Here is a 25,002-nt window from a genome sequence, read left to right as displayed (position 1 = left end):
TCTCTCTGGTGCCTGCAGCAGAGGGTCCCGGTGCCCTGGGCCACCAGGTCACACCGGCTCCCACTGACTCACAGTCACAGCTCCCTTCCCGGCGCCCCAACTACTGTCAGTTGGCCCGAACTCTCTGTCCCGCTGGTCTGGGCCTCGCTTTCACCCTCATTTTACACCTTTTTCATTGTGATCCAGAATTTCAGCCGCGGGGGCTTTTTAAAAGATCGAGATTCTCCATCCCAGAAGAGGAACCCTTCCCCTCCTTCTCCAGGCACACTCTTGTCACCTCTCCCTCCCTCTTCTCCTTCTCTGGCTGCACTGTGGTTCTTTCCTAACGCACTGTGCGGGCTGAAGGCACCGCCTCCGTGCGGGCCCCCAGCACCTCACTGCACCTACTATGGTGCTTGAAACCTAGTGGGTGCTTCGGAAGCCACTCTTCTCCGGGCGTGCGCGAGCAGGCCTGCTTCACCCCTCACCGCCCCGCGAAGGCCCTGCTGCTGGTCTCCTTCCCTCCCCTCCGTGGGGAAGGGGAGTTAAATAACTCAGAATTAGGATCCCTCCCCTGAACCACCAGTTGAGAACAGTGCCTAGAAAGGTTCAAGGTCACGTGAGAGACACACCGGTGACTCCTTTCAGAGCAGGACCCGGTTGGGGGGTCTGGCACCTCTTTCCCGCGAACCTCACCGTGCAGAACCGCCTCCCCCGTCTCGCCTCTCCCACCAGCACTCTTCTCTGCAGAAATAGACGTGGATCAAGAATTTCCAAATTAAAACCTGGCAAAGGTTTCTATATTCTTGTTTCCTAAACCTATAAATCAAAACTGTCTAAACAGGTCATAAATGTTCCTGGGCAATATAATGGGAAAGTTCTGATTTATGGTGCTGGTAGAATAATTTTAAATAATTACATAAGAGTTTAGAAAAATACAATTAACACCTTTACAAGTTTTTTGAAATGAAAGTGAATCTCTGGAGATGATTGTTCCCAAACATACGGAAAGACAGTAACAAATAAAAATAAAGCTGCAAGATGCCGCTGCAAACAGTCATGTGGAGATGGTGCAGGCGCGTTTCCTCAGGGAGGAGCCACTAGCACGGCTTACCTCTGCGCCGGTCACACGATAACCGCACAATCAGCGCAGGTCCCTACGGAACATCAACATTAAACCCCAAATACACTGAGTGGCCAGATTATATGACCACCTGACGTTTGTAGGCAAATTAGCTATAATTTCGAGCTGAAGTTACTAGAGGGCCAGACCATTATAAACGTCTGAATAGCACAACATTCCTAAGTATCCTTGCTGATCAAGTTAATCCTATCATGTTGATGGCGTATCCCAATGGAGATGGCTTCTTCCAACAAGACAATGCGCCATGCCACGGTGCTCGCATTGTGCAGGAGTGGTTTCAACAACATGAGGGAGACTTTACCTTGCTTAGGTGGCCCCCACAATCACCAGATCTCAATCCAATTGAGCATTTGTGGGACAAAGTTAAAAGAGCCATCAGGCAGCTGGTTCCACAACCATCAAATCTCACAGAACTGGACAGTGCTATTCATCAGGCATGGTGTCAGATTCCTCGCATCACCTTTCAACATCTCGTGGAGTCAACACCAAGAAGAATCGCCGCAGTATTGAAGGCAAAAGGTGGCCCAACGAAGTACTGATGGGTGGTCATAATAATCTGGCCACTCAGGGTAAACATCATGTTTCCCGCAGCCCCGGCGATGCCTCTGCCTGGTCCCACAGGCCCCCCACCTCCCCACCCCTCCACTCTGTCCTTGGGACATGGGACACTTCACATCCGCCTACCTGCTCTTACAAACCTGGCCAATGCTCCTTGCTTCCTCTTGCTCCTCGTGTGACTCATCTCCTCCTTCACACCCAGCCTTCCACAGGTGAAGTCCCTTCACACAGCCTTCCTAACCCTCACTTCCCTGGGTACCAAAGAAAGGCTCCTCGCTCTGCATTCCCTCCCTCAGGCTTCCCGAGCAGTAGTGGTTATGGTTTTACTTGATTAACTCCTTTCTCAAGCTCACGGAGGCTCACGGGCTAACGGCCTTCCTCTTTGTCCCTCCCTTGATATTCTTCACTGAGGCCATCTTACCCACACCCAAGCCTTTACCTCCACTTCCAACTCTGGGGGTCGCCTAACAAGGCCACCTCGGGTTAAACTAACGTTTAAATTAAGCATGTGTTGCTTAAATGCTACCTGTTACCCATTCTTTTTCTAGATTTATCTTTGATTAGTACACTAAGCAATACTGCAGAACTTGACTTCCCACGGGATTTTGTCAGACCCAATGGGAATTTGAAAAGGGCTACAACACTCCACAGTTCATACACAGAGGGCCCAGGGTAGCTCCCCAGCTCTCTCAGCCACATTCACTTACACTCAGTGGCCACCCAGAGACACTCCCAGCCACCATCCTGGCCACAAGAACCAAGGAAACGCTTAGAATCATAGAAACTTTGATCTGGAATAAATTTAGAGATTTTAACCCCACCCCCTCATTTTCCAGATAAGAAAACTCATGCCCTGGAAGAAAAAAATGACTAGCCAAAGGTCATACATCTAAGTAGTTACTGGCAGAACCAACACCAGAACCCAAAACTTCTGACTCCTAATTAAACGTTCTTTCCATTGCCTCACACCACCTGGCAGGCAGATAAATGAGGAACCACAAAAACTAAAACAATCACCGCCCAGCACACACTTTTCTTTGGCTGGGGAGTATGTAGCCGATAATAGTCTGTCTGTAGTTGTTGCAATCAGAGTGCTTTTCATTTAAACTACAAATTATGAATGAAAAAAACACCCAATTATTAACTTACTAAAGGCCCAGGACACCAAGAATTAAGTCACCTTCCACGGTCACTCATCTAAAATCCATGGAAGTACATTAGGCCATTAATCTAGAGCTAAGCTGTCCAATGGGGTAGACGCTTGGTACATGTGGCTATTTAAGTTTAAATTAATTACAACAAAATAAAATAAAAAAATCAGTTTCTTAGTCACACTACCCACATTTAAAGTGCCCGCACCCAATGTAGCTAGAAACTCCCATAACGACAGCAAACAGAACATTTCCACCACTGCTGAAACCCTATCAGACAACGCGGGCCGCCTAACATACCAGTCTATGAAACGAGCACAATAGGAAACCATTACAAAGATGAGTTATGATTCTGAAATACAGACCTTTTCCAGCAACAAGGGACTTGCAAAAATAATCCAGGCCAACTGTGTTTGGTTTCTGATGAGGAAACTTAGTCCAAGGAAATTTATTTATACTTGTCGCCCAAGCTTTTCAAGCAGTTAGTCAAGGGTTGAGATGGAATGTCAGGCTGCACCAACTCATGGAAGTGTTTTTTCCATTAAATGCTTTGCCTGGCTAAACACTAACAATATAGTACACCTGACCCTCTTTGAGATGATGAGGGGTAAAATGTCTAGACAGCTAAAAGGAAAACTGAGGTACAATAATTGACCCATATTCAGTCTGGATCTATGTGATAGGACCAGATCCAACTCTATCTGGAGGGGGCAATGGCTCAGGCCAAGCCGAGCAGCCTATGCCCACCCCTCCCACAGGGCCCTGCTTCAGGCATAGTCACTGGGATCGCTCAGCCAGTTCAGAGCCCTGTTGGATTACGGAGGCTCTCCTTCCTACGGGGCTCTTCGGCTATGAACAGGTGAACCTTGAGCGCAGGGGCCATCTTGCTTCAGCAGAGGGAGACCCGGACAAAGAATGAAGCCAACACAAAGAAACGCAGAACAAAACGCAGCCAGGCCGAGCCTGGTCCCAGCTGTGCCTGCAGCTAGGCTACCCCGTGACCTCGGAGGTTCTGGGGACAAAGCCTTTCCCCATCACTCACCAGTCCAGGCTAGGTTTTCCCACGTTTGCACGTGGAAAGGTTCTGACTGATTCAGGTACTTCTTTCCACAAGGAGAGTCAGAAGGAGTTATGTGCATACTTCCAACCCACCTTGAAAATCCCCGTGAGAGGACACGCCGATTACCAAGCGCATGACGGCAGGGGCAGATCTTGGTTCAGGGACCGCCATTCTGAGAGGGATTCCCCAGGTCAACCCCCATCACACGCAAACTGTCCCAGCCATGATTCAGTCATTGGGTTTCAATTAAAAACATGCATTTTTTTCGATCAGCCAGATTTACAAGTTCCTTATCCCGGTAGGCTTGCAACATCATTTTAAAATTCAATACAGTGTCTTCCATCCACAAGCCCTGGGGATTTCTTCAAGACATTTTCAGCATCTGAGAAAACACAGAGAAATCCCACCGAGATCTCAGGCCCAAAGCTGATTAAGACTTCTTGGTCCGTGGTCTCCACTCCAATTCTTTGACTTGCCTTCCCCACAAGTCCTGCACGGGCCCCTCACTCCGTGTGTGCTTCTCCCTGTTATCTGAATTTGACATTAAAGTTTCGCTTTTCTCCTAGGTCCAATTTGCCAAAATTCATCAATCATCATTTCATGAAGTCTGACCTGAAATCAGCGACTATCTTATTGTCACCCATGCTTCAGGGATGCGCGCTGTCTTCCGGGGGCCCATCTCATTTACCACGACAACCGGCTATTTTAACAGGAAATTAACCTGCCCTTAAATAATGATAACCTTTTTAAAAAAGGCTTTGAATCTTCCTTTATAAGATGACTTTTAAAAATTAATCACTTTTTAAATATATAGGTTTGGACATGAAATAGCTGTTCTCCATTAGTGCCTTGTGTATTTATTTCACTCAATGATCTTGTAAAAATGTACTCATTTCTATACTGTTGTGCTTTCTATTCAGCTCATCAACAGCCTGAAACTATTTTTTTTTTCTTCCATTTAGCTTTTTCATTTACTCTCCTGTTATTATGAAATTCAAGCCAAAGATTAGGGAGTTCCTACAGCTTAAGATTTTTACTAATAATGGTTATCACCTTGGTGGGCTTAAAAGTTATTTTTAATTTTAATTTTTTTAAATTGATTTGAGAAAGAGAGAGGGAGAGAGAGAGAGAGAAACACTGATTTGTGGTTCTACTTATTGATGCATTTATCGGTTGATTCTTTAATGTACCCTGACCAGGGGATAGAACCTGCAACCTACATGTATCAGGATGACGCTCTAACCAACGGAGGTAACCAGCCAGGGCCTTAACTTGGTGTTGTAAAGCCATCATTAAAATTCCACCAAGTTCTCCTAACATTATTGGCATCTTGTTACGTATGCTGGAGTGTCTGGCTGAATGCTTAGTGTTCCAGTCTCATCTGGTTCTTACCTGAAGCTTGTGAGGTGGGTATAATTTATAGCATTTTACAGACACAAGTGAAAAGCTTAAAAGGCCACTGTGACAGGTCACATTTCAGAATGGTTCATCTATCTCTAAAGACTGGACTAATTCTTTTGACTATATGGCCAACAACCCTAAAATCTGACCCAAACATCTCATACTGAGATCTTCACCGTGGTTTTCTCTGACATCAAAATGCAGTGTCTCATGTTGGCGGTGGCCTATCCCATTGCTGTCCTTGGGTGAGGGGTCACGGGAACTCTGCCCCCGACACTGGGCAGCACTGGTTACCAACCGGGACAGCAGGGAGTTCCTCTTCCAGGTCCCGGAGCCCGGCCTCAGAGAAAATCTTCGCCTTCTCCCGTATGTCACGATGCAGTAGACCGATGCCTCACTGTGCAATTTGCTGAAATGAAAGTGTGGCCCTGGCCGGGCGGCTCAGTTGTTGGAGCGTGGGCTTTGCTAATCACATGTCTCTGGCTGGTGGAGAGATGAGGGCTGCAAGGCAAGTCCAATCTCCCCCGGCCAGCCAGTGAAGGCGGGACGGGATTCTGAGTTCTGTCTGCCAGGCCCTTTCCAAGACTGCGCCTCTCTCCCAGACCATGAGCAACAGCCAAGGTGACCTTGGGCTGTGAGCGTGTGGCCTGGAGCAAAGCGGAGGCCGAGCCATGCAAAGCTGGAAGCCCTCTGACTGCGGCATCGCTTGCTCGCACTGCATCCTGTTCTGGTCTGTAGCACGTTCTGTGGGAGTTACAGGCTCCTCGGGCCCCGCGCTGGGGTTTAGAATCTCTCTACGCGCAGCCACGGAGCATAAACACTCAGGAAAAATGATGACTTCGGAGCGAGGGGCAGCCTGCCCAAACATAAGCTACACGTGTGATCACAGATGGAAACTAGCGGTTGTTTACCCTGAAGGCCCCATAAGGAAAATGCAGTCACCTTTACAGTAAAACGCTACTTACTGTTCAACCTGCAACAAACCGCGATGGAGGAGACCGGGAATGAATTCGAACAAAGAGCTCCTACAGGACCTGGGATTTCTCGGAGTGAGTCCAGGCCATCAACGTTGTGCAGGCCCCACCGAGCTAAGAGCAGCAGAAAGGGCTGCGGGCCGTTCCGGGGGGGGGGGGGGGGGGGGAGTTCCGGAAGAGAGCCTGTGACAGTGTCCTGCCTTTCTCCAGGCGAGCTTAGCAAAGTCAGAAATCTCACGTTGATGAACTGAACCGAAGAAACAATGCAGGTTTTGTCTGGCAAAGGGTTACGCAACATATTAAAGTGAAGGTACAGGATCGGCCTCACAGAGCTATTCTGACCGTTTCCCGGATGCAACAAATAAGGGCATGTGCTCCCAGTCGGTGTAACACAAATGACAACAAAAGCAACCCCAGTCCCACTGAGGGGCTGAGGGAGCGGCAAGAGCTGAGCGGTGTCTTCCTGAGACTGTGGTTTAGCACTTTGTCAAAACAGGATACCATTTAAATTAAAATATTACTGATTCAAGTTCAGAAAAACCCTGCTTTGCTGTTCTTTTATAACCAAATTCGTGGGTGGGGAAACTTTGACCTTTCTTTTCTCTTTTTGTAAAGGCCCCCTGTGTGGGTCTGAGAAGGCACTATATTTAGCAAGCTTTGCGAACGGTGTCTAAGCAAGATGACTGTCACTTTCTATGAATTACTGTACATGTGAAATCATGGGCCTGTTACATTATGCAAAAGCAACTCAAGTGAAACAAATAAAAATACCTGTTTGCATACACAGTTTTATAAAAATCTGTGGGGAAGAAAAAGGGGAAATACACATAGAACCACACAGTGCAACGTGCTCATCACGTGAGCCTCGTCCAGCGGAAGTCTCTCTCTCTCTCTCTCTCTCTCTCTCTCTCTCTCTCTCTCTCTCTCAGGCCGAGCAGCTCTCAGACTGCGGCCGGGAGCAGAGCGAAGGGCAAACCGCAGGGGCGCCGAGGGAGGCCGGGCCCCCATGGCCCGAAGGGCAGCCCAGTCGGCCTTGGTCTGATGTTCCCACCTGCGGTCCTGCAATCAGGAGTCGTCTGTCTCCCCTTTCGGGGCTCAGCCCCCCAACCGAGGTTTCTACTCAAAGGCCATCCTGAGTCCCAGCCCCACCGCATCCCCGGCCCGGCTTCGCCCGGGGTTTCCTGGGGCTCCAGTTACAGCCCCTGCGATGCTTTCTGCTTCCAGGGTTCACGTCCCACAGGACACAGCCCCAGTCTCCTAGGCGCTGGGAGAGCATCTAGGACAGCCGTGGGCAAACTACAGCCCGCGGGCCGGATCCGGCCCGTTTGAAATGAATAAAACTTAAAAAAAAAAAAAAAAAAAAAAGACCGTACCCTTTTATGTAATGATGTTTACTTTGAATTTATATTAGTTCACACAAACACTCCATCCATGCTTTTGTTCGGCCCTCCGGTCCAGTTTAAGAACCCATTGTGGCCCTCGAGGCAAAAAGTTTGCCCACCCCTGGTCTAGGTGGATGCGGCCCCCCACTACCTGGTCAGATGGGACCAAGGGTCTCCCGAGCAGTCTGCTCAAGTCTCTGAAACAGCGTGTTCTTCCCAACCTTCTCCCCACTGGCCGCGGGCACGGGACCGCCAGCCAGCAGACCGCCAGGCCCCCAGCACCGGCGGCTCCCCAGAAACGCTGAGCTACCGTGTTGCCATAAATCACCTGGTGGGCATTTTCTAAGGTCCCACAGGCTGAGAATGTGGAGTCTCCCGATGTTCAAGCAGGCAAGATTGGAGGAAATCTGGGGAATCTGAGAAAGACTAATTCCTCCAATGTCTTTGTCAGTTCCTCTCTTCAGTCAGCCTCTCTGCTTATTTCTTATTAGTCACCGGACAGTCCTTTAGTGAGTGAGCCAGACTCTGGCCAATGACCCTGAGCCAGCAGCACCCGGCGCTCAGCCACCGGCCGGCCGTCCCGGGCAGCGGAGCCGGGCATGGCTGCAGAGGCAGCCCGGCCTGTGGGTCTCCCCCAGCACGGGCGGCGGGGCCTGGGGGCAGTAAATGTGCCGCAGGGATCGGAGGTGATTTCCAGAGGTGGGTCACAAGAGACGTGGCCACTTGGGGAAGCCGCTCTGGTGCTGTGAGGCTCCTGGGAAAGTTCTTCATCCGGAGAGACTGCCAGGCCTTCGGCCCAAGCCCGCGAGACAGAAGCTCCCAGGGAAAGCGGGCCCGGCGCTCCTGGGCACCGGCCTCCTGCAGAACACGCCCCGGCCTCTGGCGGGGACTCACCCAGAGACCCCGGAACCTAAGAGCCGGCCGGCCGCCCCGGGCAGTCAGGGGGAGAGGGACCAAGTCCGCAGCCAGGACGCACAGGTGCGAAGGCCCCAGGTTCCCCAACGCTCGGCTCCGCCGGCCTGTCCGAGCGCCGCAGCCTGACCCCAGGCGGACTGTCCACGAGCTTCTGGCCGGGAAGGGCTCCCTGGCCGCCGCCGGGCTGAAACAGACAGTGCACTTGGCTGGGAGCCCAGAGCAACGTGGGAAGGGGCAGCGTTTCCGAGCCTCAGATAACTGCTGCCATTGAGGAATGAGGTTCGAGCTTCTGATATTTTTAAGGATAAGCTGGCAAAGAAATTTTAGTGGGAAAATCCCAGATTTTTGAACCTTTGCAACGAACCCCACAAAGTGTTACACACTTTGTGCAAACGAGCGCATCCAGCTGGTATACACACTGTCTGTCCGAAATCTCTAATGGAGAGTCTATGTCTTGCTTCCCTCGTTCTTCTCCCATTAGAACGGGAATATCAAAATTCCTACTTTCAGTGAAGTGTGCTTCCCAAGCCTCTTGCACATTTTCTTGGACAATTCGATGCTTCTTAACAAAACACGACTGCCCTGCTGGTATCAGAGTTGTCCTGGTGGCTGCTGGAAAACCTTTGCCCAATGCAGCACAGAATTGGTGATGGAGAAGTGAAACAGCCCCGCAGGTGCGAAGAGAACCACCCCTGGGGAAAGGCTCAGGGCAATGAAGAATATCAAACGACTCAGTCCCCCCGAAGCCAGCCAGCCCTGACTACAAAGCCGTAGCAAAAGACAACTGACACCCAGGCTTCCCTTCCCAACGCACCAAGACCCAAGGAGAGTAAAATGTACAAGGAAACTAGAGTATTCCCTGATCCTTTTGGCACACCCCTAAGGATAAAGTCGGGAAGAAAATAACTATCAATTCCTCCTGTGAGTGGAGAGGGGACTCTCAGAGGGAGGTCAGGTCTCACCCTCTTCCTTCTCAGCAGGTGCAGCTACCTGGACCATCACAGGGAAGTCACGCCCGCCCGGAGGACCCGCCGTGTGGACAGCCCTCTGCACATGAATCCATCTGGTGCTCATGGAAGAGGACAGTGTGACGTGACCGTGCTAACTGCAGCTCACTCGGCAACGCGGGGAGGAACTGATCATCGCAGTCTCTGCCCATCATCCGTCACCACTGAAAACTCTCTGCATCACAGGAGATTCCAATTCTTTGCGTGCAGGCCAGCCTGGGATCTTACAAGTGATAACCCACAACCAATATCACAGTATCGATGATTAGAACAAAGCTGTACAACTGAGTCACATTCTGAGCACAATGTGTCAGATTCTTTATATGTACATGTATACAACTTTAAGCGCAGTCCTCCAATATAAACTGGAGGGTAGGTATTTTGATTTTTTTGTAGAATGAGTGCAGAAGTGAGCTAACTTGGACAAGGTCAGATAGTTGGTAAAGGATGGTTTTTGAATTTGGGTATTTCTGACTCCAGAGTCTTAACAAGTAAGCTTCATGTTCTCATCAGCACCTCAAGCTAAAGCCTAAAGGCAACCCCACACTTTATGCTAACGAATCAACGTATTGAGCCAATCACCATAATGGCTATTATCATTATTATTAATCTAAATAGAAATTAACCATATTATTAATCCTATCAGTGTTGATAAACCTCACATCTATATGGGGCAGGTGTGAGAAGCACAAGTATGAAAAGGATTTAGAAAGAAGAAAGGAAGTTCAAGGATTTGGCTTATACAAAGCCAACCGGAGGCCAGGGGGGTGCCCATCTCTACCCGAGAGAGGAAGGGAGAGCAAGGCCCCTGGGCTCAGTGCAGCACCAGTGGGAACTCAAGGTCACGGCCCCCTTCAGATGGAGGGCATGGGGGAGGCCGGTCTGTGGGACCAAAACAAAACTTCGCTAGAAGGAAACTTTCAGAGGGAATGATTTAAGCTGTTTTTTGGTGACAAGTGTAATTTTCAAATGTTCAAAGTTCTTATTTCCATTTTAAGTTTAGAAATAAAAATAATCATGTTTTCAAAGGGTCTTGTGGTTCACCGTGGGGAGGGAGTTTGGCTTGGTTTCCATCAATGAAGGTTCAGGTCTTTGGAGGTTCTCTCTTATTTGGAGGGAAAATTTAAGCCCGACCAAGGCAGTGGACGTCCCGGGGATCACGGGGCCTGTCCTGCCCTGACCATCACAGCAAAGCAGCCTGGAGAAGGCGCAGTGGGCGGCGGGAGCCGGAGAGGCACATGTCAGGGAGAGACTCTTCTCATCTTTCACCAGGGGGATCTGCTTACCAAAATGTTTTAAAAGCAGAAGAACATTCTAGAATAGCACAGTCCAATACTACTTTCTATGATGATAGAAATGTTTTCCACTTGCACTGTCCAAACTAGCAGGCAGCCACTGGCCATTTAAATTTAAATTAATTTAAAGTAAACACAATTTAAAGCTTCAGTTCTCAGGTGCACCCGTCATATTTCAAGTGCTCTGTCTTGTTATACTTCCATAGTCCGACCTTCACACCTGCTAGTGCGTGTATTACTCTCATTGTAACGCCCTCTGCGTGGCTCCCGCACAGACAAGGGCTCAGAGAGCACTCCCGTGCTCGGCCTGGAGCAGGGCCAGGGCGCCGGGAAGTGCGGAATGCTAACAAGGGTGGGCATGGCAGTGGGTGAGGAGGTGAGCCACTCAGCCCTCCCGTCCATTCTCACATTTCCTCCTAGCAGCCTTGCTGTCTGATAGAACTGCTATATCATTTCCACAAAATTTTAATATCAAATGATTCCTGGATCTTCAGAGACAAGTCCTGTGGATGACCATAATAATAAGGGTCAATAATCTTCTTATGAGAATGCTGTCAGTTTCCCTCGAGGTCCTGCCTTTTTTCCAATATGAAGTAGAAAATTTGTTTTGTTTTTCATATATTTTTCTCTATAAAACAAGGAAGTTGCTGGATGTCCAAACTTCTCCTCACAAGATGTCCTAAGGATCAACTCGAACTGTTAAGTCAGGAATTAGCTCATGTTCTCTGTAAAAGGCTAAGGAAGTACTTTAGGCTTTTACACGCTAACAACTACTGAAATCTACTGGGAGGAGCCGGACAGCAAAACCCGTGAGTGAACACTGAAATCTTCATTCTTCATGAAATATTCTTCTTCTGATTTTTTTAACCGTTTAAAAATGTATACGGCTTGTAGTTCCTACAAAAACAGGCTGCGGGACTGGCCCCCCGCCAACCCCTGCCGCCGCCAGTGTTTGCCAACCTCTGAACTCAGGTTGCCCCCGTCAGTGCTTCTCACTCAGGAACAAGGTTCTGAAGTCACAGAGCCCTCCCGGCGCTGATGGCAGCCAACCCTCCGGACAGCAGACAGCCAGAGGCCCAGAGCTGCACAGCCAGGTCTGGGGCGACCAGGAGCCTGTGGGCAAGTGCGGGCTCCACGGGGTGGCCGTGAGCACGGAGGTGCGAGCAGACCCGGACCCAGCTCCTGGAGCAGCTCCAGCTGCTGTCCCCCTCGGCTGAGCAGACAGATGAAGGCTCAGCTGGTCTCAGGACCCTTTTATAAATCAGGTCTGCCCAGGCTTCTATCAGTCAAAATCTTGATCTCATCAGGGTTTCTGCAAGCCCATTCATGATGCCTTGCTCTGCAGTTACGTTATCATCAATTAGGCATTAATATATTGTGCATAAGCTGACCCCGGGCCCTGCAGAGTGGTACGGCTCCTGGAGCCCTCTGCAAAGCCAGGAGTCTAAATAGAGCTGTGTAGGCAGTGAAATATTTATTTTCAAATTCATCTGTGTACATTTAAAAAATTATCGCTCTCTAAATTTCCTTTAAAATGTCTGACCTGCTGATCATAAGTCAAAAAAATATAATCTCTTCTTTGTAGAACTCCAGTTGGTGAACTGTACTAAAAAACAAGTCAGATTGGCTACTTGCTGTTAGATGATGTGTGTTCGGGCCTCATGCGACTGGTGTGACATTTAAAAAACATGCCCCAAACGCCCAGTGGACCTCATGGGCCAGGCTGCTCCAAGACCGTCTGCCTTCATCAGTTCATAGTCCCAAACTCCCAAAGGGCAGCGGAGTGCGGAGGGTCCCACATAAATAGAAAAAGCCAAGGAAGATGCGGGGAAGGCAGTGCGGGCAAGGAGGCCAGACCACAGTCTGTCTTTCTGGTTTCCACATCGGTAGTTCTTTCTTGCTATATTTTGCAAAATGAGCAGAGCAAGTGTTTGTTTCAAAAACACCAAAGGAAAAAAAGACTCTGGATAAATACAGACCCTACATTTCCAATAACATTCAAGTTCCTCCATGAGGTGTGCCCTAAACTCCTAGAGACGAGGCGTGCCTGCGATGGGGCCAGTGTCAACACCTGAAATGTATCCCGGTGAATCTGGTAGGAAATCAAGTTAATTTCCAATCGGGGTTGGCCTGGAAATACCGTAAAAATGGGCACATGTTATAAAATGTGGTCTATCAGTAGGTCTCGTCCAAAGCAGAAATGCACAACTATATGGAGCAAAGGAGATGCGCCCGTGCTTGAAAGCCCGGACAGACCTTCAGTATGACTCTTCTCTGTCCTCACTCCCGGGTGCGCAGGAGGACTCGACGTTCACAGGAGGCTGGCCTATCCAACCCTGACACCCAGCCTTCTGCCCCACGCTACTTCCTGGGCAACGTGCCAAAGCCAAAGCCAAAGCCAAGCCTCCTGACCAGGGACGCCCTCACATCTGTCGCTCACACTGATGACAGGAAGTCAGAGAGTTCAGTCTACCCCCGTAGGAGGAGGCTGGGCACGAAAAAATGAGGGAAACAGAATGGAAGGGACGCGGGCTTCAGGTGGGAAAGAAATGTGGCCCTCACCGTGACCAGGGGTGTGGGCCACGGAGGGTGCCGAGCAGGCTGGCGGCTTCTCCAGTGCCCACCCCTGGCCGGAGCCCCAGATTCTCACTCAGTAGACAGAGGTCAGGAATCTAGTGATGATTTAAAAAGCTTTGAGACCTAGATCTTGATGATGATAAAAATCATATTCATTCTGATGTGCCACCAGGGCTGAGAAACACTGCACAATCTTTTGTAAATAAGAAACTGAGGCTTACAGAGGCAAGTCCTTGTGCCAGAATCAGACAAGTTTGGATTCGAGATGTGAGCAAGGGAAGAAACCACCAGCGCTCCCTGGGGGGACGCAGGGAGGGCCGCCACTGCGGACACCTCGGCCCGTCCGGCTCTCCGCTGACTCGGTGCCACCCTTACATCTGCAGGAGATCTTTCTGGCAGATGGCAGTGTTTTCATGTAATAAAGTCAGGTGTATTATGAAAATACCCTCACAGATTAGAATCAGATGTCTTGAAAAGGTGCCTTTTTCAATTTCACACAAGTATGAGATCCAGGCTAGCTAAGGCCCTGGCAGCTAAGTCCATTTTTCTGAATCTCAAACAATTACTACTTTCATCATTACACCTACAACAAGGTGTAGAAAGATTTCAGACGGAAAAGGTGGAAGGAAAGAAAGCTAGGTGTTGGGTGGCACCTCTGTGCAAATTCACGCAGGTGCTTCTGGTCCCAAGCTGGCACCGCCGGTCTCTGGCCAGCGCGAGGCTTGGCCAACGACAGCTGGATGTCAGTCCTCTAGTCCCCTCATCCAGGCAACATTGTTCACTGAACAGGCTTGCGACCTACTCCGCCTGGGAAAGCAGAGGTCAGCAAACTATAGTCCGAAGCTGGCCCACCTGTGTTTGCATGGCCCTTCAGCTGAGAATCTTTTTAATATTTTTAAACTAGAGGCCCGGTGCATGAAATTCATGCACTCGTGGGAGGGAAGGGCGTCAGCCGGGGTCTCCCTCTGCGGGGCGATGGATTGCGGGGCTCCACCATTGTTCGCCCCCAAAATATAGGCCCTGCCCACCCAGCCGGGGCTCTGAGATGGATTGCCCCCACAGAGGGAGGCCCCGCCAAACCACTACAGCACTACTGGCCAGGCAGCCTGGGCCTCCCTCTTTGGGGCAATAGATCGCACCCCGCAGAAGGAAGCCCTGCCCACCCACCAGTTGGTGGCCTGGGCCTCCCTCTGCGGGGTGATCATGGAGCCCCCAAATTGACTGCCCCGCTGGCCGGTGGCCTGGGCCTCCCTCTGCGGGGTGACCATGGGGTGATGGTGGGGCCCCGACCAATCGCATCGCACTCGCCTTGGCTGGCCTGGCACCAGTGGGTGTCATAGCATGGTTGTCCAGACAGTTGTTCTGCTATTCGACCATTCGGTCAATTTGCATACTATGCTTTTATTATTATAGACTAGAGGCCCGGTGCATGAAATTCAGGCGGGGGCGGGGGGGGTCCCCTCAGCCCAGCCTGCACCCTCTCCAATCTGGGACCCCTTGGGGGATGTCCGATAGCCAATCCCCAGGATCGGGCCTAAACTAGCAGTCGCACATCCCTCTCACAATCCAGGGCCACTGGCTCCTAACTGCTCACCTGCCTGCCTGCCTGATTGCTCTAACTGGCCCCCCTGCCAGCCTGATCATCCCTAACCTCCTCTGCCTGCCGACCTGACCGCCCCTAACTGCCCCCCCCCAGCCAGCCTGGTAACCCCTCACTGCCCCCCACTGCCAGCCTAGTCACCCCCAACTACCCCGCCTGCTGGCCTGGTCACCCTCAACTGCACCCCCCGCTGGCCTGGTCACCCTCAACTGCCCCCCCCCGCTGGCCTGGTCACCCTCAACTGCACCCCCCGCTGGCCTGGTCACCCTCAACTGCCCCCCTCTGCCGGCCTGGTCACCCCATGCAGCCTGGTGCTCAGTCATTTGGTCGTCACTCACTACACCCTTGCCAGCCTTGTCTCCACACTCAGCCTGTTCGGGCGTCTGTTCAGTTGTCTGTTCGGTTGTTTCAGATGTAATGGCCCTGGCTCTTTATATATATAGTTTGGGGAGAAATCAAAACAAGGATATTTCATGATAAATGAAATGGCATGAAATTCAAATTTCAATATCCACCAGTGGATTCTGATTGAAACTGCTGCTCATTCGTTCACACATGTGCTGCTGTTTCTGCATGGCTGCCACGACAGACTGGCCTGCAGAGCCAAGAATACTCACCCTCTGGCCCTTTACAGAAGTTTGCTGACCCCTGGTCTAAAGGAAGAAAAGAGTTAACTATTAAGCCAAATTCCTTTTGTAGATCTAACGAAAAGTTCCAAGCAAATGTGGCAGGTGAAATAGTTCCTTTATATATACAAACTTGAAACTGAGAAAACGAGGGAAGGTCGACTTCATTACCTAGCCACCCTGACAGCACCTTTAAATGCCATCAATCAGTGTGTGCCTCGCACGACTTGCAAGGGCTCATTATAAATTGCAGCGCGCGGGCCCCTGACACGATCCAGGGACCGTAACAGGACTCTGGTGACGTAATGTGATAAAGGAGATTTCTCTCTCCGTTCAGCATGGCACGGAGCCGGAGAATTTCCAAGGACTTTAATTTCCAGAGTGCCACCTCTGACTACTCACGACAATTCCGCCCAAGCACTAGGCATCCTTGAAGAAAACTTTATCTTTTCTGGAAATGCTTGTCATTGGGTGTCGTTCTCGAAAATATAAATTTGTAGCTATTTTTACCAATGAGACAGACTAAATCCAGGATGTAGATTTCCCAATTAGACTCTTTTTAAACATCTGTTGGTAGGCTGCATTTCACATTAGTTATTTGAGCAAAGCACAATTTGATTAGGCTGTCTGAAACTAAGCCAAAGTCTGCAAAATAATAGCTCAATTAAATTCTGTTTTGCTTTAATTTGTCTTGGATTTTACTGAGATACTGTTGCAAATAATCAAGCAAACCAATTCATATCAAAATGAGAGATTTAGGTACCTTTTCCATCTTCTGTCCAAGTTTATTTAATGGTCTACTCCATCTTCGGTATGCTTCACTGAACTTTAATCTTGACACCAAATACAATTCTATATTTTGCCTTTAGTCTCCTTTAATTTTCTATTCTTATGAATTAAAGTTCTATGCCATTAACATTATACCTTAAACAGATTAGCAAACGTACAAGGCTAACAGCAACCCTGAGGCAGTCAGACCGCACTGCGGGAGTTTCCGTCCGATTTTCACTCCGTGCTTGGCAAGACTCAGGCCAGACAGACCTGGGTCCTTTTAATGCTGAGTTTACGCTCCTGAAACGTCCCTGGAGAGTATGAACCTGGGACACCTGCGCCTCTCCCACTCAGCAGCATCACTTCTCCTTTCTGGTTGGGTCACTATTTGGCTACTCACTCCCTTGCCACTCACTCATTCACTAACCCATTTTTGAAAGACACATCTACAGATTGCCTACTTCGTGCCAGCGGAGCAGAATGCCAAAGCTTCAAGATTCCAGATGCGGGAATAGTCCCGTGGCTGTTAAAACAACCTAGCTTTAATTCATGTAAAATTCTGGGAAGACCAGGACAAAGAGAACCCAGGATGGAATTTTAGACCAGGATGACCTTTATTTATGCCCGAATGGACACATTTAGGAAAAGAATGCTCCATGAAGACAACGCTGCTCGCAGGAGTAGCAGGGAGGGTGATGACAGCAGCGGGCGTTTATTAAGCGCTTGCTGTGTGCCAGGCTGCTGGTATCTAGTTACCACTCCAGGCTGCTGGTTTCTAGTTACATCAGCTGGTCTTCACCACAGCTTGGGGAGCACTGGGGTCACCCCTTTTACAGATGAGGAGCCTGATGTCTGCCCATCCAGTGTGTCCAACCACAAGGACTCTACAAGCAAAAGGTAGTGCTGTTATGCTGCTTACACATACAAGTGAATAGTGATGATAGCAAATGAGTTACAATGTAATTTGGCATTCAGCAGGTAGTCCTTTTCCTTTTAAAAGGAATTTATATAATTCCTAGAAGAACTACCTTTCCCGAGAATTTACTATGTCCCAGGCACTGTGCATGCACTTTTCACACATTGATCACTTAATCCTCACGATCACCTTCAGGGGTTGAAGTAAATCAGCCACGTTCTCTGGGTGAGAAATGGAAATGCAGGGAGCTTCAGCTACTGTTCCTAGGTCACACAGCAGTAAGATGGTCCCGGGACTTGAACCTGGAGCCTAACACCAGAGGCCACGCTGTTAACCATGTGCCTCATCTCACACAGCCTGACACACGCATCTCTGAAACTCCCACCACGCTGCTGAGTTCGTGTGGGGACCCACTGTACCTGATCCTGTGCCTTTAAGGACAAATCACTCCTCATGGTTGACCATGAAGGGATATGTGGTAAGGATACGGTTTGACTGGTCTTGAATAAGGAGATAGGGAACAGCACGAAGTATACGTTGAATTTTAGATGCTATTTCAATAGTTACCAATAGGATCCATTAGGCTTCCCAGAAAAAATAATCCCAAGGACTTCTCTACTCTGGTATGTGATCAGCGTAGACCAGTGATGGCGAACCTTTTGAGCTCGGCGTGTCAGCATTTTGAAAAACCCTAACTTAACTCTGGTGCCGTGTCACATAAAGAAATTTTCTTGATATTTGCAACCATAGTAAAACAAAGATTTATATTTTTGATATTTATTTTATATATTTAAATGCCATTTAACAAAGAAAAATCAACCAAAAAAAATGAGTTCGCGTGTCACCTCTGACACGTGTGTCATAGGTTCGCCATCACTGGCGTAGACTATGTCAGGTAAACCTGTCAAGCTTGGCAAACAGAAGGCCCCACAACACCACTGCCAAACCCAGTGCCCGGGCAGACCTGGCCACTCAGTCCGGAGCTGGGGCGGGTCATTCTGCTCAGAACCCCTCACCTGGCCCCTGGACAGAGCCGCTGCCAACCAGGTCCCCTGAAGCCTGTGTGGGTGTCTCTTGATTCTGCTCCTAAAATAAGGAACAATCCCTTTCTGCTGCCGAATAAAACGAAGCGGACGGAACTCAGCAACAGCTCCGAGAGCAGCCTCCTCACACCGATCCAACAGGGAGCACCTGGCCTGCGGCCCCACGGCCACGGAGCTCAGGGGAACCCTCCAGGCCACGCGCAGACAGCGGCGAAGAGGAGCAGGGGAACGGGGCAGAGAATGACAGGCAGGGAGACAGCCCTGCCGTGGCCTCTGGCTTCCTTCTGAAGAAAGAGACAGAGAGATGATCCTCTTGGAATTAAAGTCAAACAACCTGGTCGCCAGGGCCTGGTGTCTAAGTGGCAGGTGACAGAACAAGCATTATTTGAAGCCTGGATTGTGGGGGCTGGACTGCAGGTAGGAGTGGCCCCTGAACATTTCTGAACAGCAGAGTGACATGGCCTCTAGGGCAAGACTAGGAGATATGCGGAGGGGGAGGGGCAGGCTGTCGTTCTTTGCCAAGGCCTAGCACGTGCCAGCTGAGGCCTGGGGTCCCAGAAAGGAATGGAGAGAAGACCTCGGCGGAAGGAGAAACGGCAGATCTGAGGACAAGTGAGGTGGGGGGCGAGACCCTGACCTGTAGGGCCTGGCGGTGAACGTGACCCGCTGGAGCAGAGAGGAGGGGACTGTGGTGATGCTCAGCTAAGAAAGACATGGCCAGGCGGTGAGGAGGGCACAGACAGCGGGGAGTCCTCGGTAGAGAAGGAAGAGGACAGAGGTGCCACCAGGCAAGACCAAAGGAGCTGGACTCTGGGCTGGGAAGGAGTCTGTGTCCAGAAGAGCCTGGGGGGCGGAGCCCGGCGGCCTGCGGGGAGGAAGGGGAAAAAGGCAATTTCCAAAACCGTGAGTGAGCCACAGGCCGAACCAGCTCCTGGGAGGTCAGACAGCTTGAGGTGAGGATGAGACTGAATTTAGTGACAAAAAATATTCAAGGAAACGAGGAGGAGGAGAGGCAGCTTTGGGGGAGGCGGGAAGGAGAGCGGCTGGTGGAAACGAGCAGAGAGGCAGCAGCGGCAGGACGTCCGGGTCAGCAGCCCGCGGGCCCGAGAGCTGGAGGCGCAGCCGCGAGGACTGAGTCACGCGAGGCTCTGAGCGCCGTTCCACACCCACAGCCCGTGAGCGCCCACCACGGGTCCTCACGGGATGGAACGCGACAGGACGAGGCCGGCCTCTTTGCCCAGCCGTGTCCTGGCAGCGCTACGTCCTCCCACTGAAGTAGTTAAACATCTGTACTTGGAGGAAGGGAAGTTATTTCTGACCGGCGGGCAGCGGGCTGGGCCCTTCGGCAACGAGGAGTGATCACTCTGCAGTTTCTGGGCAATAATTTGAAACTCAAACCATCTCAACAGCAAGGCTGCAGTCCACCGTAAGTTCAAAATGGGGTATGTTCTCTTTAAAATTCTGAGAGCGACTAAATATGACAACCATCTGATGTATGAAAATTATTCACAACCAAAAACAGACAGTCTGGAAATAGCCGGGATGACTTCATTTAGACAGAATTACCCAAATCTGTTTCTAATATACACAGTACACATAATAAATTTTTACAATATGACAAGGAAAACAAACTTAATAAAAGTTCCCAATCTTTTGTTACACAAGCATGCTATGCCCATGCTATGTTTATAATAGTTTGATCATGATATCACAGCTCAGTAACAAAGGCCCGGGCAATACAAAAACAGTTACTAAGCATGACATCAACTCACAACTACCGTAATTACATCAGGACACAAATTTCCCAAACCGTACATTTTCCAAGCTGCTTCTCCATTTCAACGGCTGCCCTTGGACAATTACTTGCAGTTGTCTGCAGGCTTTGAGTAATACTCCTCTTTCTTCTCTTTCCCAAGCGTCATTTCCCTTCAGAAAGAGCATATTTCAATTACAAGCACTATTTTTCAAATATGCCCATAAACATATGTCCAAATTAGGAGACAGTGCTGTCTAGTGGTTGGTGATGAGCATCAGGGCCCGGCAGCTCTGCGGCTGTTCCTCCCGCCGCCCGTTGGCCAGGCCTGGAGCAGCTGCGGGAGGCGACCGGATGCAATGGAGAAGAGCAGATTCTCGAGCCCGACGCTGGGGCCGGTCCCAGCTCTGCCACTTACCAGCTGTCTGGCCCTGGGCAAGTCAACTTCTCCGATGCCTGACTTCCCTCCTCTACAAAATGGGAATGCTAACAGACCTTACCCATCAGCGATGGTGAACCATTTGAGCTCGGTGTGCCAGCATTTTGAAAAACCCTAACTTAACTTTGGTGCCGTGTCACATACAGAAATTTTTTTGATATTTGCAACCATAGTAAAACAAAGACATATTTTTGATATTTATTTTATATATTTAAATGGCATTTAACAAAGAAAAATCAACCAAAAAAAAGTTCGCGTGTCACCTCTGACTCGTGTGTCATAGGTTCGCCATGACTGCCCCATGTGGTGAGCACACAGCACACTTTCAGCGCCTGCTATTTAATATAATACTATTGCTGTCGTATTTTGGGGACTCAGTTTCCTGTTTGAAAACCTGGCTTAAATTATCCTGACCCAAAGTGAATTGTGTACTTTTCTAATGTGAGGGCAAGAGTTCCATCTTGGTCACATGACCTGGATATAGGGAGGTTCAATGAATAAAGTTTGAATGAATGAATGAATGAATGAATTCCCTATAGTTACAAAAGTGAAAAATATTCTCTCATAGAAATTGTCTCCATACTTTTTCTCCAACGGCTTGCTTTCATGTTCCTGCAGCCAATGTTGATAAATACCTACAGCCCAATTAAAATAAGAAGTGCTGGGGAAAAGGGTATCGCCCTGAGATGTCCGAAGCTCATTTCTCTAAGGAGCGAGCTTCTCCATTCACCAGTCCCGTCTCCCTGGCCGCTGGCTTCCCGGCAGGGCCGGCGGCCAGGGAAGCGAGACTACCCCGTTGTCACTTCTGCTCCGTGGTGCTCGCACCAAATGCTGTTATTCCAGCTTCAGGAAATTTTCTATCCACTGGCCAGGGCCCAGTGCTGTGAGCTAATGAGTTTCAGATTGGAGGACTCACTGTGCATGTGTCAGGAAAGGGACACGGTTCATGGTGAGGCGGGGGCAGGGAAGAAAAGACACACAAAAAGGAAGAAAAAACAGTAGTTTAAAAATGCTGGCTACTCAAATTGACAGGGAACGTGACCTCTACACTTCATCGAAATTCCTGCAGACTTACAAAACCAAGGCTCTGCTTTCATCACACACTGAGCTCGTGGAAGATGGAAACCACTACATCACTTGACCTTGGCGTGCCCTCTTTCAACCACAGACGATGCTGTGTACAAAAATTCTAAACCAACTGAAGATGCTAAAAAAAGCTTGAATTTTTTGCATTAGACTTGATATTACCATTTTGTTTCTTGAGATTTTGCCTAGAAGGTTCACAGGAAAAGAAGCCAATCCCAGGAGAAGCATGGGGTCACGTGGGAACACTGCAGGGCCCTCACGGTGGGCGCCCTCGCACCCCTGCTTCTCCCGGAAGAGCAAGCAGCCTCGAGCCCCCCTGCCCTGCTTGAAAGCCGCCCAAGACTGACTCACGTCTATTTGCTTACATTAACAGAACATTAAGACCCATTTTAAACAACTTAAGGAAACTCAAGCCCTCTCAGCTGGTGATTCACTTCTCTGGATGCTTCTTCTCTCGTCAAGGTAACCCACAGGCTGAGTCTCAAGACTTCTCATCATGCCATCATCGTCCATCAGAGACCCCTTCTCAGAAAGCGACCTCAGGACTTTTTCTGAGTAATGAGGTTAATTTCAACCTTTTCTTTTCTTTTCTTTTCTTTTCTTTTCTTTTCTTTTCTTTTCTTTTCTTTTCTTTCCTTTTCTTTTCTTTTCTTCTTTCCTTCCATCCTTCCTTTCTTTTTCTTTTTCTTTTCTTTTTTGCCACACTTAGTACTGGCAACTTTAAAAATCCAACTTTCACATCCTCCAACTGTCATCAACACTTTTTTCAGACATTGTCAATAAAATTGATTGCTTGCAGTTCTGAATTCTGCTCTGCACATGGAAACAATATAATTTGTTTTACAGTCTTTTTCGATGGGGCAGGAGGGAACAGAACCGGCCCGTCCACGCCCCGGGCGGCACGGCACCGGAGGAGCGCCAGCGCCTGCGTCTGCTGAAAACGGACAAAACTCCCGACGCACGAGCCCTAACCCTCCTGCTGTCCCGCCTGCTATGTCTTCCTGTCAGAGGTGAATGATGTTTCTGGAACATTAATACGTTCATTAAATCCTAACTCCCTTCCTTAAAATACCCTGCACTTTGGCTCAGGGGCGTCTGACAGCTTTGTTGTAATGTGTGTGGGGGGCCCCGGGCTATAGTTGTTGGATGCCTCATACCTCCAGCCAATCTGTTGCTTTACAAGTGTAATCTAGGTATTAAGGCGCTGATTGTGGAACCACGTTGATTTGACATCTTCGAATCAGTTGTATATCATAGAAACCACTATGGGTGGTGATAGGCTCCCATGATGCCCAGCAACCATACATCCCTCTCACTCCCTAATCTGTGAGACTACAAAACACAGCCCCCACCCCCTGCCCGAGGCAAGTGGACGGCCAGCAAGGGTCCAACAGCGTTATTCCTAATTACCTTTTTTTTCACTCTTGATCCTCTGGCTCTCATAATTAGTTACCTGGGGCTGCAATCCAATTTGAAGTGATGACAAGAAAGTGATCCATGAAAAAGTAATAAGTTAAATCCAATTCCAGCCTTCCTCTAATTAAATGCACATGGAGCTAATGACTCCAGCCCGGGCATTCCAGTGATAATGGTAATTAGCGAGGTGGGAGTCACTCTCTTTTTGAACACTGAAGGTGTAAACCACAAGGTAAAATAGTAGGAGCACTCTTAATTACATGTGTCATTTTGTCAGCAATTTACACATTTTTGACCAGTCAACGATGTTTTTCCCCACCTCCTAGCCCCAACAATGATTATAACACACTTTTCCATGTTCCAACACATGGAAGTGCGTAAGAGCACTTCACCCTGGAGAGTAAGAAACTGCCTTTCGTTGCTGCTCACGGCTGTGACACACACAGGCAAGGTGACCGTTAGATAACGATGCAGGTCCTGGTCGCCGGCACTGAAATCCAGATACTGACCGTGGAATTGGGTGGCTTGGTTTTATTCTTCCCTATGATATGGAAAACATGGCACTCAGCAGCTGCTGAGCAGTCCACATGGAAGGAGAAGCGGTGATGAGCTGGCCTGTGGAATTAGCTTATCTGTGGCCCTATACAGCCGTTCCCATCTTGGTGCTGCCACTGTCTGCATGCTCTGGAGCAGGTCACTTAACCTCTCTAAGTTTCTAAGTTTCACTTTCCTCACCCAGAGAATCCTATATAATAAAAGCCTAACATGCAAATCAACCGAACACAGAACAACCAGTGGAATGACCGGTCGCTATAATGCGCACTGACCACCAGGGGGCAGACGCTCAGCGCAGGAGCTGCTCACAGCCTGCAGGCCCCAGGCCAGCCAAGGTGGGTGCCAGCAGGGCCCCCTGCCCTCCGACTGCCCCGCTGGTCACCCCACAGAAGGAGGCGACCAGCGGCAGGGGCAGGGCCGACCAGTGAGTGGGCCGGCGCTGCCCCCGCAATTGCCCCGCCTGTCACCTCCAAGGTGGGTGCCAGCAGGGGCCCCCCAATCGCTCCACCAGTCACCCCACAGATTGGCCCTGATCACAGGCCAGGCCTAGGGACCCTACCTGTGAATGAATTTTGTACACTGGGCCTCTAGTAATTTAAAAATCAATCCTGTACCATAGGGTAGCCAGGGCTCGTCCACATTATGCACTTAGTAACCATTAATTATCTGTGTACATGGTGACAAATACATGCTTATGTATAAAATATTAGCATCACACTTGCATTTTAAGGCTTAGATACATATAACTAAGGTGACCATATAATTAAATGTCCGAACTGAGCTACTTCTGAGAATGAGAATTATCAGTAAATACACCCAGGACACAGTCACCCTGTGCTGCTGAAATGGGTGAGTGAGCTCACGATATTACAACTAAACTCAGAATTTTGGAGGGCAGCAAGGACAAAACATTATTTTAGAAAAGAAATAAATTCTTAAAGCGAAGATATTAAACCTGGGCAACAAGATGGGCTTCCTGGGGTCCGTGAAACCCTCGTCACTAGACACACGGTTCTGTGTGAGGGCTGGCCTGGAGGAGGGGCCACTGTGCCGTCACGGTTTTATCGGGTGTGTGATCGGAAAGATTTAATGACGTTTCTGAAATATCATTTCTACTTTATTGTCTCTTATCAAGACTCATTTTTTTTGAGTTTTGGGATCCTCCAAGGTCAAGTGATAAAGGTACTGAAATTTCAACACTTCATACCAATTTAATGGCAGGGATGCCACCTGTAGACAATGTTAATTCTACACGTTTTTAAAAAATATATATTTTATTGATTTTTCACAGAGAGGAAAGGAGAGGGATAGAGAGTTTGAAACATCGATGAGAGAGAAACATTGATCAGCTGCC

The 25,002-nt window shown here is 49.2% G+C and overlaps 1 protein-coding gene across 19 annotated transcripts in view; it reads right to left on the bottom strand.

The window, feature by feature from the left end:
• The window catches only part of FOXP1 (forkhead box P1), a 487,040-nt gene that overhangs the window by 112,339 nt on the left and 349,699 nt on the right, over positions 1-25,002 (bottom strand). The gene's annotated exons all lie outside the window — the stretch shown is intronic.

This window comes from Myotis daubentonii, chromosome 14 (genome assembly GCF_963259705.1).
Source record: "Myotis daubentonii chromosome 14, mMyoDau2.1, whole genome shotgun sequence".
Lineage (NCBI taxonomy): Eukaryota > Metazoa > Chordata > Mammalia > Chiroptera > Vespertilionidae > Myotis > Myotis daubentonii.
This window is presented reverse-complemented; position numbering and strand designations above follow the sequence as displayed.